At 52.3% G+C, this 19,805-nt stretch overlaps 1 protein-coding gene across 21 annotated transcripts in view; it reads right to left on the reverse strand.

Annotated features, from left to right (window-relative positions):
* The window catches only part of PTPRS (protein tyrosine phosphatase receptor type S), a 171,214-nt gene that overhangs the window by 116,218 nt on the left and 35,191 nt on the right, over positions 1-19,805 (reverse strand). The window lies entirely within an intron of this gene.

The following is a 19,805-nucleotide window of genomic DNA, read 5'->3' on the forward strand; positions in this document are numbered from 1 at the left end:
AATACTTTTGCCTTTCTCTTTCCAGGCCTCCAAGCTGCTTTTTTCTTTTTTTTATTATTTATTTAGGAAGTCATTCATCATTAGCCCCAGCTCAGCTGCCTGACAGACTGGGAGCTCCTTGGGGCACAGACTGCAGCTCGTCTCCACGCTCGCCACGCGCACGCCGACAGCGCTCGGTAAATAACCGTCCGTCAGCCCCAGCCAGCCTCAGTGTGGGGAGCAAACAGCATCATCCCTGGGAGAACACCACCAGGGAGAGCAGCACCAACACCCCCTGCCCTCCCAAAGCACCCACACCCCGAGCCTGGGAGCTGGGCAAAGCGGTGGTTAGCGGCATGCCAAGGTGACCTGGCTTGGGTCGGGAACAGTGTGGGCAGCAGATCTGGAGATGTGACTGTCCCTCTGTACTGGGCACTGGCTGAGTACTGGCTTCAGTTCTGGGCCTCTCACTACAGGGAAGATATTGAAGTACTGGAGTGTGTCCTGAGAAGAGCAACCAAGCTGTGGAAGAGCCTTGAACTCAAGTCCTGTGAGGAACAATCTGCCCACCTATTGCTGTTCTGAGTTTGGGTCCAAGTAGAGCATCTTTCACATCCAGCAGATCAAGAGAGGTGATGCTGCCCCTCTACACTGCTCTGGTGAGACCTCACAGGCAGCAGTGTGTCCAGCTCTGGGCCCTCACCACAAGAAGGACATGGAGCTGATGCAGAAGGTCCAGAGGGCCACAAAAATGATCCCAGAGCTGGAGCAGCTCTCTTAGGAAAACAAACTGAGAGTTGGGGTTGTTCAGGCTGAAGAAAAGAAGGCTCTGGGGAGACCTTAGAGCAGGGCATGCAGCACTAGGACAAGGGGCAATGGTTTGAAACTAGAGCAGGGTAGGTTAAGATTGGACATTAGGAAGAAGTTCTTTACTACGAGGGAACAGATTGGCCAGGGAGGTGCTGGAGGCCCCATCCCTGGGGATGTTCAAGGTCAGGCTTGGTGGGGCTCTGAGCAACCTGCTCCAGTTAAGGGTGTCCCTGCTGACTGCAGGGGGATTGGACAAGATGACCTCTGAGGTCTCTTCCAACCCAGTGCATTCTGTGATTCCCTGATCCCTGTGCAGCCAGGCTGGAGCCACAGGGCAGTGCTGTGTGGGGCCAGGGCTGCAGCACACACTCTGCTTACCAGCAAAAAAAACCAAGTGAGAAGAAATGAAAGTAGCGAAGCAAAGAGGGCAGGTTCAGCCTAATTACCACTCGGTGGTAAATGAAAATCACCGTGGCAGCAGCACAGCTGATGATCTGTTTTGCCTCCTCCACAGCCCATGGCAAAGGGGCAGCTGTGTGCAGCGAGGAAGGGTTAGGAGCAGCAGCGGGAGCAGGGGGGTGAGCCTGGCTGCTCCGTGTGGCACAACCGCACCGGCAAATCCCCCAGCAAGTGAGGCCAGGGCTGCTGAGCTGCAGTAAGAAGGATAGAGAGGCTTGTCTGCCTTTGTCCATCCCCTGGAGCCGGCTTTGCCTCCACAGCTTGCATCTTGCTGATTACAGACCAGCAAGTAAAGCTAATCGAGGTTATTAGAAGCGCTGCCTGCCCTGCCTTCGGCAGCAGCCTGCTCGGAGCCCTGCACGGGAGGACGCTCACCCAGCCTCAGCATGCTGGGGACATTCCACCCCTCCACTGGGACCCATGCTGGCCAGCACACAGGGCAGTGTGCTACCACAGCCACAGGCCCCTCAACCCCTCCGTGGACCAAGCATGTTGTGGTTGAGACAGCACAAAGGCAGAGGCACCCCCTGGGCACTGAGGGCTCAGGGATGTCCCTCCTGCTCCCCCCCATCTCCACCTGAACTTGGCTTTTCCTTCAGCTCTTCTCTCCCCACCACTTCCCTGCCAGGCTCTCCAGCCCTGCCAGCCAACACAGAGGGTTAAATTCCACAAAGAGGATTTGGTTTGGAGCTTGCAAGACAGAAGATGAGCAAATCCCTTCCCTTGCTCTGGCAGGAATCCTGTGTCTCAGACCCACCAGCCAGGGGAGATTAAGAAAGGAGGAGCAAAAGAAAAAACCCATCCATCACTGCCTGCCATGAGCTCATCTGAATTTGAGTGCTAAGCTGGGAGGATGCTAGGTCACTGCTTGGGCTGGTGGAGGAGCTCTGCAGACCAGCAAACACCAAAGCAGACTGGACAGAGTCTTAGGCTGCACTGCTCAAGGTCAGCAAGAGGGTTAAGAGGCTGTGTCCATGTTCTGTGGTTGCTTCCCTTCTGATTTCATTCTGGCCTCCCCGTCTAGGGAAGCCTCTGGCTCTTGTCACGTCCTTGTAGAGAGCCCAAGCTCCAATGGATGCCTCCAGGAGTTAACCTTACTGCATGGAGTGAAACCCCAAAACACACAGCAGTGTGCAGCACCCCTGAGCTGAGCAGCTGAGCCAGGCCAGGCTTGGCTGCAACTCTCACCTTCCATCTAAGATGCAAAATAAAGAGGCTGCTAAAGCAGCAGAAACTGGGAGTCCTATCATCCTTGGGATACTCCAGCTTCTGCCTGACAGCCTGAGCTCTCCCTGCTGGTTTACTTCTCTTAGTATGATTTTCCTCCCTTTCTGCTGGAGCAGCATGGGCCTGCTGGGCTGAGAGGCATCCCGCCCCAGCCCAGGCACATCCCACATCAGAGGTAGCTGCATTTCATTGGTTACAGTAAAGCAACCCACGGGCAGCCTGCCCACACCAGATATGCATCAGAGGCAGCTTCAACCACTGATAAGCATTCAGGGACTGATCAGGACCCTCCTGGAGAGCAGGCTCAGGAAAGGAGCTCATGAGAGGAGCCTGGGAGATCCTCCTCATCACCTAGGATTCAGAAAGCCTCCACCTGGCAGGCACAGCATTTTCCATTTCACTTTAAACCAGCACCAAGGTTTCCTTAACAAGCTGCTGGGAGCATCTGGGTGTCTGCTCTTGGTCAATCAGCACAAAGATCAGGCACAGAGATTTGTCCTCACATAACACAGAGGGGGTCTCTCACCTCCTGAGCACCACACTCTGCTTCTGGGAGCTGACCCACAGCTTCCTCAACCCAGCTCAGCCCAGGCTGCACCATTTGGGTTCCACCTTGCTGGAAAACTGAGCTTCATGTGCTCCAATTTCCTGAAAGCAGAGTTGCTGAGTACCTCCATTCCAACCCTTTCCCAGAAGCAGGGAATGCTGTGGTCACTCTGCAGGGGTGACATGGAAGGAGGACATCACTAGTGGCACCCCCATGTGGGGCTGAGGTGGCAGTGGGGCCACAGCAGCACAGCCCAGGGACAGGAGCACCTTCACTGCAGGTTCTGAAGAGGTCAGGCATGCAACTGCCTCAAACAACTTCCAAACACACCATGCTGCCTTGGGCCAGAGAGAGGAATTAACTGACCTTCAACCTCCCTCCTGGCATTGCCTTCCAGGATTTTACAACCTCTCTGAACAGTTCATTTCTCCTGAGTGAATTCCTGCTGCACCCTGCTCAGCAGCCAGTTGTGCAGCACCTTCCTCCAGCCACACACTGCTGAGGGCAAACCCTCTGCAAAACCCAGGGCAAACCTGGATGAACCCAGCTTGAGGGCAGCCCACAGGGAAGAAAATAAGGGGTGGGGGGAACCCCAAACACCTCTTTCTGAGAAAAAGGGAAAAAGATAACACTAAAGGTATTGAGAAGCATCTTAAATCCCTCAGCTTCAGGCCCATTCATTGCCCTGAACTAAAGCCCAGACCCTGAGGGTGATGCCTCATGGCCAGGGTGGCTCTTGCCTTGGAGGGGTCAACGATTCCAGCAACAGGGACACCAATTAAAGCTTTTAACGATGCAAGCCCAGGACCTTGCTAAGCCCTGAGCAGCCTTCCTCGGTGCTCTCTCCACTAATAACCTGCTGCCATGGCCAGAGGATGGGTGCTGGGCTGCCTTAAATATTTATGACGATCAGAGATTGCGTCTTTCCTCTCCATCTCGTGGGCCCCCCCAAGAGTCCCTCAGTGCCTGTCCCTGGTCTCCTCCCAGAGCACATCTCTGGAGCTGCAAGGCAGGCTGCCAGGGGGGGATTTGATTTTGTTTTCAAAGCCTCCCCCCCAGCCCTTTCCCACTACAGCCTCAGCTCGGGTTCTCTCGTTAATCTAATTGTTCTCCTAATGAAGATCTGCAATTCCTCAAACATTAATTACCAACGGCAGCAGCAGCAGCAGCTGTGGAACAAGAGCTCCCTGTTCCTAATAATATGCTTCACACTTTTGCCTGCCACAGCTCAATTTAGCTTTGCGTGATTTGGCATGGGGGAGATAAATAATATTGCAGCTCCTGGGCTCTGCAGACAACCCCAGGAGAAGACAACACTCTCCCCATGCCCAAGGTCCTCTGCAGCACCATAAGTCCTCACCCAGCTGCTAAAAAACAACACCCTTTTGGGTTCCAGCTGCGGCTCCAGCCCCTGGGTTGGGGCCGGTGCCTCCATCACGGCACCATCTCCGTCAGCCACAGCTTTTAGCAGGTGTAAAGAGCTCCGCAAACAGCTGGAGCTGCGCCAGCTGGAAGCACAAGGGAGGTGTCACAGCCCCGGTCCCCGCCTGCACGGCGGCGCAAATAAAGCGGCAAGGGAGGGAGAGCAGAGGGGCAGGGAGGAAAACAAACACCAGCGGGATGGGAACCAGGCAAGGGATGGAGGAAGAGAGAAGGAGGAGAGAGGCTGGAGGCAGAGCACAGAGCCCAGGCCGTCCTTTGTCTCGCTGACAGTAAAATGGAAAGCTAACTGCAGGGGAAGGTTAATGGTGCCGGTGAAACCGGAGCCTTCGGTGCGCCTGCAGGGACCTGCTCGCACGCACCCAGCCCTGCCACAGGCAGCCTGCCAGGGCACAGGCACCAGGAGGGACAGCGCAGGGCTTGTGGCACGGCTACAATCCAGGCAACTCCTGTGGATGTCAGAGTGTCCCACACCTGCCAGGACCCAGAGCATGCTCCTAGCGTGGCCGGAAACCAGAAAAGGTTCTGGTTGTGGATGCGGAGATGAAGGAAAACCAAACGCAGAGGTCCAGAGGCAGCACTGATCCTGGCACTGCATTTGGGGGGCAGCTGAATACTTACAGCTTCATAGAATGGTTTGGGTTGGAAGAAACCTTAAAGATCATCCAGTTCCAATTCCCCTGCCATGGGCAGGGACACCTCTCACCAGCCCAGGTTGCTCAAGGTTTCATCCAACCTGGCCTTGAACACCTCCAGGGAGAGGACATCCCCAACCTCCCTGAGCAACCTGTTCCAGTGTCTGACCACCCTCACTGGAAAGAATTTCTTCTTAATCTCCAATCTAAATCTGCCCTCCTCAAGCTTCAATCCCTTCCCTCTCATCCTACCCCTACAAGCCCTCTTCCACACCCCTCATCCACAACCCAGTCCAGTTCGCCAAGGTCAACCAGTTCCACTCCCAGCAGCAATGGTCCCCTCCAGCCCAAGGGCACATGGGGGAGAAAGATGTGCCCAGGCAGAGAGCTGCCAGCCAAGTCCTTACAAAAAGCAAGGCTCAAAAGCAAGGGTTGGGAGAAGCAGCTGGAATGACCAGAGCCAGCCAAAGCTGGAGCAGCCCTCTCTCGCCAGCGCCGCGCCGCCAAAAATACACCAGGGGAACAATACACCACGCACACACACACACAAAACAGCAGCCCCCAAGAGTTTTCAGGGACAAAAGCAAACAAATAGATGTGTGAATAAATATTGATTTGCCAGGAAGTCAGACAAAGCCTTCCAAAAGCACACCCTGGCACCGGGGCCCTCTCCCGACACCATCAGCAGTCGTCATGGGTGCCTTGGCACAGGGGGCACTCGCAGCTGCTTTGCTGGGCTGCAGTTTCCAGGGGGTCCTGGTACCTCTTGTGCCAGGCATCACACACCAGCAGCAGCCTGAGAGAGTTCAAGAAATAAATGCAAGGTCTGGAGAGAGATTGGGCAAGTGTGCAGCAAAAGGGACAGAACACCCACTGGTCACCCTAGAATCTCTCTGGGACAGGAGAGGTTAAGGCTCACCAGTTTAAGTTCACTGCTTAAAGCTCACCAGCTAAACTCACTAGTTAGTTAAAGCTCACCAGCTCAGGCTCACCACAGGCTCAGTTTGCTCCAAAGGAGTTAAATGTTTCCTCCAGCCAAAGCATGGGGCTGAGTCACAGACCCAAAGTCAGGGGGGTGATGGGATGGATGCTGCTTCACACTTGCATTTTCCTGACCACAAACACATCTGCATGTCCCCTGATCCTTCAGAGACACACACAGAGGCCTTTCATCCCGGGAAAGCCTTGGTAGAGCCAGAGAATGGCTGGACTGGGTGACCTCAAAAGGCTTTTCCAAACAAAGCGATTCTACGGCATGCAACAGAAGGACCAAAGTGGCAGATTTCACCTGGTTCACCCTCAGAATCACCATGCCAGTAAAGAAAAGAACCCTCACCACTGCCAGGTCCTTTCAGGTCATTGCACACTGGCTGGAGGTCAGCAGAAACACCCTGGACAAGGCCTACGTGCCGCAGCCCCACAGCTCAGCGGGCAGCCAGCGCGGCTGGCGCTCAGCACCCACGTGGCTCGGGGGTGAGCATCTTGGCACGGATCCTGCACACCTCCCAAAACAAAAACAACAACAAAAAGAGATTTTTATTTTCTTTGTTCAGCTTCCTCCCAGCACAGCAAAGAAATCCCAGCCCTGTGAGCACCATGAGGGGCCAGTGACGCTGATCCCAGCTTTCCTGCTCATTTCGTTTTCAATGAGTGAATTAGCAGGCAGCCAGCTGACTTGAACATCCCCTTATCTCTGCACCAAGCTCGCTGCTGAGGATTTGCATAATTTTAATCTTTCCCACCAATGAGCATGAAAAAATTAGTTTTCCACTATTTTATCTTCTATTTGTGTTCAATAAACAGAGCTGGTGGCTTTGCTCCATGTATTTAAACTGGGAACCTTGAGGAAGAGAGGGGGAGGCGGGGGGAAAAATTCCCCCATCCCCAGCACTTGGCCAGGTGGAGGGGGTTAAAGAGAAGGAGGGCTCTGCAAAACTGCTTCACAAACTGCAGCTGGAGATGCGTTTGAGACTGAAGCCCAAATAGCCTTATCCAATCCCAGTTGTTTTCTCCTGAGTCCCTTTCCTATCTCCCAGCACCAGCAGCCAGGCTTCCTCCCACCATCGAGACATTCGGTTTTCCTCTCAAGCAAAGCATTTGCTGGACTCGCCCTGAACACAGCCTCTACATCCCATAAACATCAGGACTGCAGGGATGAGGTGGGAGATTCCAGAACAGTGAGGTCCCACTTGGAGAAACCTCCTGGTCTCCATTAGCAGGGAACTGTTCAGATGTGGAGACAGGGTCACCGCAGGTCCCTGCTCAGCGTTCTGCAGCCAAGGACGGTTTCAGCTCTTCGCTGCGGGTACTGAGCTCTGCAAGACCCAGCAGATCCAAAGCTCTGCCCTTCTCCATCCTCAGCAGCCCAAGCTCACCCACACACCCTTCTCTTTGTCTACACAATCCTCCATCCAAACCACTCGTGCTCCATGAAAGAGGGAAGGGAGAGGGAACCAGGCAGAAAAATCACCGCCGTCAATGCAGAGCTCTGGGTGGTTTTTAATTTAAAGCTTTCTTGAAAAGAAAAGGATGCACCAAAAATTAAGCTTGTCCATACTGGAAAAAAAAAAGGCACTTGAAAGGCAAAGCTCCTGCTTTTGTGCTTTCTGTTGCAGAACAAGAGCATCGTTTTTGGCAGCACACAGCAGCGAGGGACACACACTGAGCCCCAGAGCCCACACCCAGGCGCTTCTGGATTACGCAGCTGAAGTCAGGGCTGCAGTGAAGGGAAGGAAATGCAGTGGGAAATGGGGCTCTGCCTGCGTGCACCCCACTCCTGAGCAGGGAGGAACACAGGAGAGGTCTTGCTGAGGAGGGGACAGGGGTTCAAGAGGCCTGGGCCAAGGCAGGTTGCAGCTTCAAGGAACTAGTCTCTCCCTCTCCTTCTGTCCAGCTCTTCCCTCTGATCCTGGCCTCCACATGGCCTCTCCCAGCTAGCAGCAGATCTGCACCCAGAGGTGCAATTACCTTCCATACTTTCCCTATCTACGCTCTAGGAACCATGTAATTTTCTAGACCAAAAACATAATTAAAGAGCTGGAGCTCCCTGGAAGGGAGCCCTCTCTCCTGCCATCACTCTTATCTCCTCTAAAAATACCCCAGCACGGCAGCCCTGTGCCAAAGGTCAGCTCGTGGCAGGGCTCAGCCACGCAAGGAGGAGCAGCCCTGCTGCAATGGGTGCCCTGACAGGGGAATGCACCCAAAAGCAGCTGCTTTGGCCCCAGAAAGGGCTTGTCCCAGTGGGAACTCTCTGCTTTCCACCCAGGCCTTTGCTGCAGTCAGGGCTCCAAAGGGCTGCCTGTGCAAGGAAAGGTTAATTCAGATTTAACTTTTAATGCAGTTTATCTAACCAATTTTAAAGCCTTGGGCACACACACTAATTGAGAATTAAAAGGACTTTGATGATCATTGCTCTTCCAGCAGAACCAATCTGGGGTTGCATCCAGTTTATCCCAGGATAAATCCAGCCTTCCAGAGGAGATGCAAAGGCACAACTGCACAGGGAACATCAGACCCCAAAGCCACCAGCTGGACAACAAGGAATCAAGTGCTGGCTGTGGCCCAGGAGCATTTCAGACCTTGCCCAAAGAGGGAGCTTCCCAGGTGCAAGAGGAGGTGCCGATGCCACAGTCTCGGGCACAGCTCGCTGCCCCTCCAGCCGTCACTGCCAGCCAGCAGGGCTCAAAGCACAGCCCTCGCTCCAGCTGCTCCTGCCCTGCTCCGCACAGGCCCGGAGCTGGGTCCAGCTCCCCCGGCCCCTGCAGCTGCGCTGGGCCGCGGCCAGCAGTTCCCTGCCCGGCTCGGGGCAGGCCGGCGGCAGAGCCCTCTGGCTGCTGCTCCCTTCCGGCTCCACTTCGCTTCATCTCGGGCTGCGGCGCCCAGGCAAACCGGACCGCTCCCATCGGGGCTCTGCGGGCAGGGAGCGGGGTCCCGCAGCTGCACGTGTGTGGGGAGGAGGAGGAAGAGCAAAAACATGGAGGAGGGAGGGGGAAAAAACCAAGAGAGGAGTGAACACCAACTCTGAAACAGCCCTGGGGGAGAGGCGCTCGCCCTGACTTGCTGTAAGCAGACTCCTACTGCCGAATGCTAAGCTCCTGGCTCTGCCCTCTCGTAGAGCTGGGAGAAGGAAGGTGAAAGAAAGATTTTTTTATTATTATTATTATGATGATGATTTTTTTTTTAATATCCTGAAGGGTCAAAACAACCTTTGTAACTTGCCAGCTAACAAGTTCAAGCAGGACTCTTTTAAAGTGCTGCTTTCCATAGCTTGCAGGGAGAGCCATTCAGGCCACTCAGCTGAACTCACAAAGTCCTCCAGGCCAGAAAAATCAAGGTAAAGGTATTGGCAACCCACCCCAAAACCACTTCCCAGCCGAAGTGCCAGCCTGGACACAGCACACGAAGAGGAGCTGCAGAGCTCCAAGCCCAGCTCCACCACCCCATGTCCTTGGGCAATCACATTGCCTTTCAGCACGCTGCTTTCCACATCCTTCCCTGTAATTATGCCCTTCATCGCCTGCTCTTGTTCTCCGCCTGCGTGCGCCGCGCGCATTCCCCTGCCAGCACAAGCCCCACACGGTCCCGGCCAGGGAGGGAAGCTCTGCCATGCCCTTCACATCCACCACGCCAAACCCATGCCAACCCCCAACACAAACACTGACTTTGGTTTAAGAGACCTGCTTGGGGCTGGCAGGGCTTTAGTGTGAGCATCACCCAGAAGCCAAAGCACACACTGCTCCATGAGCTGGGTGGGGACAGAGAGCCAAGGGACCCCACAAGTTTTGCCTTTGCTTGTTAATTCACCTGAATACCTGAGTCTGCTTCTCCTGAGACTGCTCAGCCCATGCACAGCCTGCAAGGAACCAGCAAGTCACCCAAGGGAGAAAAAGAGCATCCACAGAGCCTTCAGTGCCAGCTTCCACAAATGCATGGCTTCCACAGCTCCCCTTGGCCTTGTGTGCCAGGTCTCCACATCACTCCTGCCACCCTAGTGCTGCTGCTGCTGCTGCAAAAACCCTTCTGAAAACTCACTTTTATTGCTTGAAGCGCTGGCAGTCCTCTATCTGCTGCAGCAGTCCTCATCACCTTCCCTGGAGATACCTTTATGGTGTCCAGAGGAGGTCTGGAAGTTCCTCCAGCACAGGGGAGGCTGAAGGATGCTCCTCTGCATTCCACTTTAGAGTTCTTTTAGATACTTTTGAATACACCAAAGTAATCCTTCCCAGTCAGAGACTGGATGGGTCCACCAGAAGAAGGATGGATGCTCCTGAAGGCAGGACCTTTATGCTGATGAGTCTGGAGGTGGCTCTTTTGAGAGCCTGGTGGTGCTGACCATCCCTCCTCAGGCAGCCTTTAAAAGGAGCCACTGGTCTGGCTTAAAGGTGAGTCCAAGTGATGGGTGTCCCATGGGTCTATCCTGGCTGCATCTGCAGAGCTGTGGGGATCCACTTCCAACACATCCAACACCAAGTCTGACGTTCAGGTTCTGAAGTGATTAGAGGAAGGGTCTGATGAGGACTCCTCCATGTTTGCTTTCAGTGGTTTTCATTTCAGCCTCTCACACAATATTTACAAGGGAGAAAAGGTGTCTGAAGAAGCAGCTTAAAAACACAGGCATCTCTGTAAATCCTCCCACTGCCAAGATTGTATCAACAAAAGAAAGGAGGAGGAAGAAAAAAGAACAAGAAAAAAACCCCAACCCAACGTAAATAGAAGCTTTGCATTGACAGGGCCCCTTTGAACACTTTTCAAAGGGCTCCACTACCAGCTCTCCTATTTGATTTTGGCTTCTCAGAATATCTACAGCCTGTTCCTCCGTGTAGCAAATGACTCCACCAGCTCAGGTCCCTTTTCTGAACCGTGCCTTGAAGAAAGCACTCCTGGGTCAGCAGCTCCCACAGCAACTGCCTCAGATGTCTGCTCAGGACCGTGGCTCTGCCGAGATCTCCTTCAGGGCTTGCTCAGAGGGCGAAGGGCTGCACATTGATGCTGAAGATCCAGGAGCTATTCCCTGCTCAGATGCAGATCTGTGGTGGCTGTTTCTTTTCAAGGTAGAGGTGGTCTTGCACCAAGGATATCCAGCATGGAGAAGAGCTGAGCCATAAGGGTGGGATCATTATGGTTCTTTACCATGAGGGTGGTGCAACACTGGAACAGGTTGCCCAGGGAGGTAGCTGAGGCCCAACCCCTGGAGATATCCAAGGTAAGGCTTGACATGGCTCTGGGCAGCCTGAACTAGTTGAGGATGTCCCTGCTGACTGCACCATTCTATGATTATGAGTGAAAGCAAGTAGGAGTCTTGAGTGCACACCAAAGCTTGGCTGCTGAAGACACTGAAAGCCCCAAAGCCTTTTGCTGGATGCCATAACCTTATTTTTAGTTGCCATTTCAAGGCCTCATCTAACCTGGCCTTGAACACCTCCAGGCAGGAGGCATCCACAGCCTCCCTGGGCAGCCTGCTCCAGCATCTCACCACCCTAGTACTGCAGAATTTAGAGGGATGTTCTAGTTTGTGCCTGTTACCCCTTGTCTGGTCACTGGGCACCAGTGAAAAAAGCCTGCCCCATCCTCCTGACCCCCACCCTTGAAGTATTGATTGGCATTGAGAAGCTTTTCCAGATATGCTTTGGCATCCCCAGGCAGTGGGAAGTGCTGCTGGACAAGGACATTTTCCATCATACATCAGCCAAAAGGCCATGGAAATCAACATGAATCAGATCCCCACTTTACCCTTCCAGTGATGAATGCACTTGGCCAAAGTCTTCTGCCTCAGTTTCCCCCACCCTGTGCCACATGAAGAGAGAAAGCTGAAGAGCTACTTAACAACACCAAGCATCTAATTCACTGAAGATGCTTAAGTGCCTTGAGATTTCTGAAGAAGCTGCTACAGGAAAGGCATCAATTTAAATATCCAGTGGCACAGAACATAATGCCAGGCAGATTCTCTCCCATTCTTTTATAGCAGCTTAATAATCCTCCAAATAGTTCCATTGTTAATGTTCCTGTTGTGTATTTTATTAGGGTTTTTTAGATTGTAAAGTCAGGTAAACACTCCACATTCCTCCAGCACCTACCAAAGAGCTGCTCAGAAATAATTACTTAAGCTGCACAAATCCCAGTGTGGGGGGAACCTTCTTATCTGGAGAGCAGTGCACCACCCCCCTTTCCACCAAAGCCACCCAAGATACTGTGAAGCTAAACAGCAGCAAAATGCACTTTCCTCCCTCCTCCCCCAGACTTTCCTTGCTGGCTGTTGTCTCCTCTCTCCAAGACCCACCAATTATTCCAAATGAAAGGAGCAGCCTCCAGCCCCCCCAGCAGCCACCCTCCAGCCAGCCCCCGGCGCTGCCCCTCGGACTGACTCCTGACCCCTCACAGATGGCTGCAGAGGGACCAGCCATGGGCAGACAGTGATGCATCTTCTGTCAGGAGAGGAAGGAGACAGCAATTTATTCTTTTACAACCTATGAAAACCCTGTGGCTGTCAAAGCCTGTCCAGCCCCAAAGACAGCACGGCACACTTTCCCTTTTCCTTCTGCTCCCTGCCACTGCAGGGCTGCTGATGCTCCTCTGGCTTTCACAGAATCCCAGCATGGTGGGGTTGGAAGAGACCTTTGCAAGATCACCCAGTCCAAGCCCCTTCTAAAGCAGGACACCCACAGAACCTTGCCCAGGATCACAATGGCCAGGGGGGGTTGGAAACTCTGCAGAGAAAGAGACTCCACAACCTTTCTGGGCAGCCTGCTCCAGGCCTCCAGCATCCTGACACCAAAGAAGTTTCTCCTCCTGTTCAGATGGAACTTCCTGGCTTCCAGTTTGTGCCCACTGCCCCTTGGCCTGTCCCTGGGCACCACTGAGTCTGGCCCCATTCTTTTGCTCCCCACAGACCTGGTGTGATCTTCCAGGGCAGGGACAGGCTGAGGTACTAAAGACAAAATAAAAGTTTTGTGTCCTATCAATCACAGAATCCCAGAGCACATCCAGTTGGAAGAGACCTCAAAGATCATCCAAGTCCAACCCTGGATTAGCAAATCATCCTGCAAACAACAGTGACAGGAGAGGAAGGAGAGATGTTCAATTTGTGAGCACATCTCAGCTCGAGATAGAAGAAGAAAAAGAAGAAAGAAAGAAAAAAAAAAAGTCCTTTTATTGGCCCTCTTGGGGAACAAATAAGACAAGAAATCTGAGAAAAGAGAGTAAAGTTTTCTCAAGTCTACAGTGACAATCATCTCCCCCCTAGAAAACACAGACAGAAAACTGCCACATCAGCCAGAGCCACTGCTGGGGAGGCTCAGGGGGAGGGGGGATGCAGCCACTTATTGAAGTTTTGCAACACAAAGCTTCAATTATTTATTAATTTTGGGGGGTTATTACCACATTCTAGGGGAAAAAAAAGGAAAAAAGGAAAAAAAAGAGAGAGAGAGAGAGAGAGGCCCAAGAGCAGCTTCCTTGCTCCAAAGTTAACAACTGTGCGACATCATCTCCGCATTGTCTCCCTGGTTTATCGCCGCGGCGCAGCGCTGAGCAGATTCCACCCCGGGGCAGACACAAAACCACAGGGCCATGGTTTCTAATTATCCCCCCTTCTATTCTCAGGGAAATGGTTTATTTATTAGCTCTCCCAGCTTCCCTTTCATTCATTCTCAGCCCCAGTCCCGGCAGCGAGGGGCTCTCGACAAGAGGAAATTTATTAGGTTCTTCTCTATTCTCCACCTTCCCGGCTCTGCGCTCTCCCACCCAGCCTCTCCCCATTCAGCATTTCCAGGCAGTCTCATCACTTTTAATTCAATAACTTGCAGTATAATTACTCTGTAATAACACTATTATCTTAACATTTACTCAGCAGCTGTGATCCCCTCGCAGCGAGGCGAGGAGGGAGAGGAGCAAGGGAGTCTCCGGGGAGCAGCCATGGGGAGAGCCGCACAGGAAAAAGACCCAAAAATAATCCCCAGCCGGAGATGGAGATGCTGCAGCGAGCGATAAGCAGCAGGGTGAGGGGTGAGGCACTGCACCCACAGCCCTCTGAGCCCCTCCATTTTATCTCCCTCTCATCAGAGCCTGGTAGGAGAGGAGGGAAGGGATGCTGCGTACGCACAGCCCGGCTCCGCAACACCGCGGAAGCCATTTAAACATCCACTGTGCCTCAGAACAGCCCTGAGAAACCTCTGCCTTTGGGGAAATGGACAAAAAATAGGGGGTGGGCAACAGAGAAAGGCTCACTGAGTGTGCTCTGTGCTACAGGAAAGAGGATCATCTCCTGCAAGTCATCTCTTGGAGCACAAATACTCACCGCACATTATCCCCGCTATCGCTCGCCGCAAAGCCTGCTTTGAATTTTCACTCCAGCAACCCCCCCAGAAAAAAAGAGGAGTTTCCACATTTTACAACAGCACATTTGGTAAACAGGCAAAGAAATGCCTCCAAAGTCAGAGACTAACACTCAAATAACTTGTGCAGCAAATGAGGTGGGGAACAAGCCTATTAAACAGCAGACCCAACCGACTGCAAGCCCAGAAGAGCAGGACTGCAGCCTCCAAGCCCTCACAGCGAGCTCGGCTGTTGGCACCTTTTGCCTCCTTGCTGCGGTTTTCGTTTCTGTGCTATTTAAACAAACAAGCCCACTGCATATTTAGGCAGAAATGTTCCTACATGCACCATAGAAAGAGCAAGTTGGTACAGCCCCCGGTGAAGCCAGCACCATTCTGAAGCCTGCAAGGTGAGGTCAGGTTCACGCCGGTATCAGATCCTGGAATCACACCCGAAACTCAGGAGGGGGAAAAAAAGTCAACGTTTAAGAACACTTCAGGCTCTAACATATCTGCTTCATAGCCAGGCTGCAGCAGAGGGGTAAACAGGCTTGGTTTTGATTGATTAGCCTTCGTGTAATGCAGAGCTATAACTCCATCAAGCCATCAAAGCAATTAGATAAATCACAGGAGGAACGTGCGAGAGCCTTGTCGTTAGAAACTCCAAATGGAATTTCCTCCTCTTCTATTGCTCCACACTGGCTTGGGTTTTAATAATACAGCCAGATTATTTTGGTTTCCAACTTGTTTACATGCCTCTCTCATCGACCAACTCACTGGTTACTGCTGATGACACATCACATCAACATGAATAAGACATTTTCTGCTGCCTTCTACTCCACAGGAAATTTCCAAAGCAACCAAGACTGAAATGCAGGCGGTGGGATGAAAATCACACCCAGTGCTGTGTCACCCCCACCCCTCAGAAATGGCTGAGCCTCAAGAACCCCAGCTGTAATCACACCTAAGAGGAGACTTCCCACCTTCAGCCAGGATATTTATAGAATCACAGAATGGGTTGGGTTGGAAGGGACCTTCAAGATCATCCAGTTTCAAGTCCCTGCCATGGGCAGGGACACCTCCCTCTCTAGTCCAGGTTGCTCAAGGGCTCATCCAACGTGGTTTTGAACACCTCCAGGGAGGAGACATCCACAACCTCCCTGGGTAACCTGTTCCAGCATCTCACCATCCTCACTGTAAAAAATATGATGAAGGATGCTACAGGGAGCTCTTGATCCAGCTCAGGTTTCAGGATAGAATTGTACAAACACTTTGCTACTCAACAGATCCTCCATGTGGACATCATTTTATCTCTCTGCATTATCACAATTAAATCTACAATCAAGTAACTAAGGGATGTCTTGATGCATTTTCCAGACACTGTTTTGCTACTCACTAGTTCAGATTTAATAGAAATGACAACCCCACTCCTCAGGATATTCCCCATGGAAGTGGCTGCTTTTGGACTCCCCCTCAGACCTTATCAATGAGGGGTGGGTGTCAGGATGAAGGTGCCAGGCTCTTCTCAGTGGTGCCCAGTGACAGGACAAGGATCAATGGGCACAAGCTGCAACACAGGAGGTTCCACCTCAACATAAGGTGACACTTCTTCACTGGAGGAGGCTGCCCAGAGAAGTTGTGGAGTCTCCTCCTCTGGAGAGATTCCAAACCCCCCTGGATGCATTCCTGTGTGACCTGGCCTGGGTGATCCTGCTCTGACAGGGGGGTTGGACTCAATGATCTCTGGAGGTTCCTTCCAACCCCTACCATTCCGTGATTCTGTGACATGACTACAGTCTCAACACTGGGGCAGAGACCCCCTGCACAGCTCCCCAGAGCTCATCCTCCACCAGCCCAGATGAGAATGAAACCCCAAAATGCAGGCAAAAGGCAGCAAATTGCAGCCTCCTTGATGCTGCTGTCAGTGGGCTCTGGCTTGACCACCTCTGCTAATCGCAGCTGCAGAGACCATCCCTGTCAGGGACACAGCCCAGCTCCTGTCTTAGAAGAGGAATCATTCCAAAACTTTTAAGAGCTGATGGCAAAACTCTCCTTGAGTGAGCAGATCTCATCCTGCTGCTCTGCTCTGCCAGCCCAGCAGGGAACTGCAGAGGGACACCACCACTGAAGTCACCTCCATGATTTGCCTTTTGCTTGTCTTTTCCACTTGAAAGAGAAAAATAAATCCAACCACTCTGGCTTGAACTGTGGACTCTAAATCACTCTTCATAACCTGTCTTTCTTTCAGCGATTTTTTTTGGGGGGGGGAAAGGAGGGAGGGGAAATGACAAGAAAAAGCCCTGCTGAGCTGTGCCACCCAAGATAAACCCAAGCAGCACTAAACATTGTGCCATTAAGTGAGTAAAGACCACAACTTTTGATGTGACACTTGGCTGCTTGCTGGCAGGATAAACTATTGCACACTAAAAAAGTTTGTTAAATGCTCCATAAACTTTAACACATTGCTGAAACACTTTGAACCAGGAATTTTTTTATTTGCCTGTCCACAAACCCGTGGCTCTTAGCAGGTAAAGAACAGCACATGTTGGGCTCCCTCGAGAAACCCCAGGCATGGTTGCGTTCCTTGAGCTCAAAACAGGGAAATTAATGCAGGTAGGGCTAAGGATTTCCTGAGGAGAAAGCACCCAAGCTGTGTCTGCCACAGGAGGAGAGCTGGGCAGAGAAGGGCAACAAAGCTGGGGAGGGGTCTGGAGCACAGCCCTGTGAGGAGAGGCTGAGGGAGCTGGGGTTGCTTAGCCTGGAGAAGAGGAGGCTCAGGGGAGACCTTCTTGCTCTCTACAACTACCTGAAGGGAGGTTGTAGCCAGGTGGGGGTTGGTCTCTTCTCCCAGGCACCCAGCACCAGAACAAGAGGACACAGTCTCAAGCTGTGCAGGGGGAAGGTTTAGGCTGGCTGTTAGGAAGAAATTCTTCACAGAGAGAAATCAGCCCTTGGAATGTGCTGCCCAGGGAGGTGGTGGAGTCACCATCCCTGGAGGTGTTTAAGAAGAGCCTGGATGAGGCACTTAGTGCCATGGTTTAGTTGATGAGATGGTGATAGGTTGGACTTGATGATCTCAAAGGTCTTTTCCAGCCTGGTTAATTCTGTATTCTGAAGGCTCAGTGATTGAATCTTTGGAGTTTAATCACACAATTACAGAATGCAGGGGCTGAAAGGGACCTCCAGAGACCATCCAGTCCAACCCTCCTGCCAGAGCAAGGTTACACAGGATCACATCCAGATACTTTCTAATATCTGAAGGGATTCTACAGGAAGGCTGGAGAGGGACTTTTCATAAGGGTGTCCAGAGACAGGACAAAGGGGAATGGAGCTTGATTTAGATGAGACATTAGGAGGAAATTCTTCCCAGTGAGGGTGGTGAGGAACTGGAACAGGTTGCCTGTGAGAAGCTGTAGAGGCTCCAAACCTGGGTGTGTTCAAGGCCAGTTTGGATCGGGCCTCAAGCAACTTGGTCTAGTGGGAGGTGTCCCTGCCCACGGCAGGGAAGCTGGAACTGGATGATCTTTAAGGTCCCTTCCAACCCAACCCATTCTATGATTCAAAGATCCAAACCAAGGCCCCAGCCAAGAAGCAAAACTCATCTGTTAAGTAAGAATCCCCTGAGGTGTTCATGTTAATGTTCATTGCTCACCACAAATAAAACTGGGAGGGAAATGGCAAAATAATGAGAAAGACTCAAAGCAGGAGGGAAGAAAATCTACTCCCCAAAGGCACAACAATGTGTGAAGCATCCCCTGAGCTTCCCACACTTCCCATCACCTTGACCTCCACCAGAGTGTCACCCTGGACCTGAGACACTTTCCAAAGGAATTGTTTTGTCCAATAAAACTTGCTGAAAATGCTAAAATCCAGCAGCTGGCTTAAGCATCATTGGCTTTGCATAAAACCTAAAGCCACTTTGAACATGTCACTCATCTTCCCTATTAAGCCTAATGGAAGCTGGGCACCGTGCAGCTCCCCGCTTAGGGCTGGCTTGGGAAGAGCCACCCAGAGACACAGAGGGATCCAAGACAAACCTACACCCTGCACAGCAAGGCCATGGGTGCAAGGGACAGAGGAGGGTACAGCCACACATCCCCCTCCCAGCACACAGGAGGCTGCAATTTTCTCCTGGTTTATAGCAAGCAGTTACTGCGGTGCTGGCACAAGGGAGAAGCAGGGCCAGAAATTCATTTTGAATCACAACTGCACCTGGGGCTAAATCATTTGGATGGTGCGATTTACACGTCCCCACCTCTCAGGGCAGTGCATAAAGCAGAGAGCAGGCCCATCCTTCATCCCAGGATATTGCTCTGGAACGTGCTGTCAAGTGAGTGTTTCATGGCACGCCGAGGTTCGCTGCGAGGCACGGGGGTGAGCGCGGCGCCCGCTGCGACGCTCCGCCCTCGGGAAGAGAAATGGACTCCTGGTAATGGACTACAATTCCTTCCCCTCCAGCAAGGCAGCGCTGCAGCCATCAAGCACGTCAGGCTGGAGGCAAGGGTGATCCATCTAGACCAGCACATCATGGCCAGCAGCACCCAAAAGCTGATGCTTCAGAGGAATCACCTGTTGGGGTGAAGCTCTTTCCTAGCTCCGAGCCACCACTGCTTGGCAGAGGACCTGAAGCAGGAGTGGTGGGGCAGGGACCACAGAGGAGCTCTGGTCTCCTGCAGAGCCTATGGCATCCTTCAGCATCCAAGATACCAAACCACCAAGTCCATTCAAATAAATTCATAAGATAAATTCCTATTTATCTACCTTCCAATAGCTGAATGGGTCCTACAGGACAGCTGGAGAGGGACTTTTTCTAAGGGTGTCCAGAGACAGGACAAGGGGGAATGAGTTGAAGCTGAGACAGAACAGGGTTAGACTGGAGCTTAGGAAGAAGTTCTTCAGTGTAAGGGTGGTGAGACTCTGGAACAGGTTGTCCAGAGTGGCTGTGGATGCCTTCTACCTGGAGGTGTTACAGGCCAGGTTGGATGAGGCCTTGGGCAATCTGGGCTAGTTGAGAGGTGTCCCTGCCTATGGCAGGGAAGTTGGAGTAGGTGATCTCTGAGGTCCCTTCCAACCTGAGCCATTCTATGCTTAACAGTGGAGAAACAGCAGCAAATAGTCAAGTTTTCACTCAACCATTCCACAGTTAGGTACAGGATGTGGCTGGCACCAAAGCACCCTGAGAGCAGGACCCACAGGATACTGCAGTATAGGGGCTGGGGAGATCAGAGCCTTCCTGGCTACCAGGACTCATCTCCAGCAGGAGTTAATCTACCAGTTGCAATCTGAACTTCTGCAAGCTTGGGGCTGCAGCTCTCAGCCCCAGCACAAACCCCAGGTCTTGGTTGGAGAAATGACCCTTTGAACCCCAGAGGCTCCCATTTCACAGAACAACACAGCTGCTCA

This window comes from Dryobates pubescens, chromosome 31 (assembly GCF_014839835.1).
Source record: "Dryobates pubescens isolate bDryPub1 chromosome 31, bDryPub1.pri, whole genome shotgun sequence".
NCBI lineage: Eukaryota > Metazoa > Chordata > Aves > Piciformes > Picidae > Dryobates > Dryobates pubescens.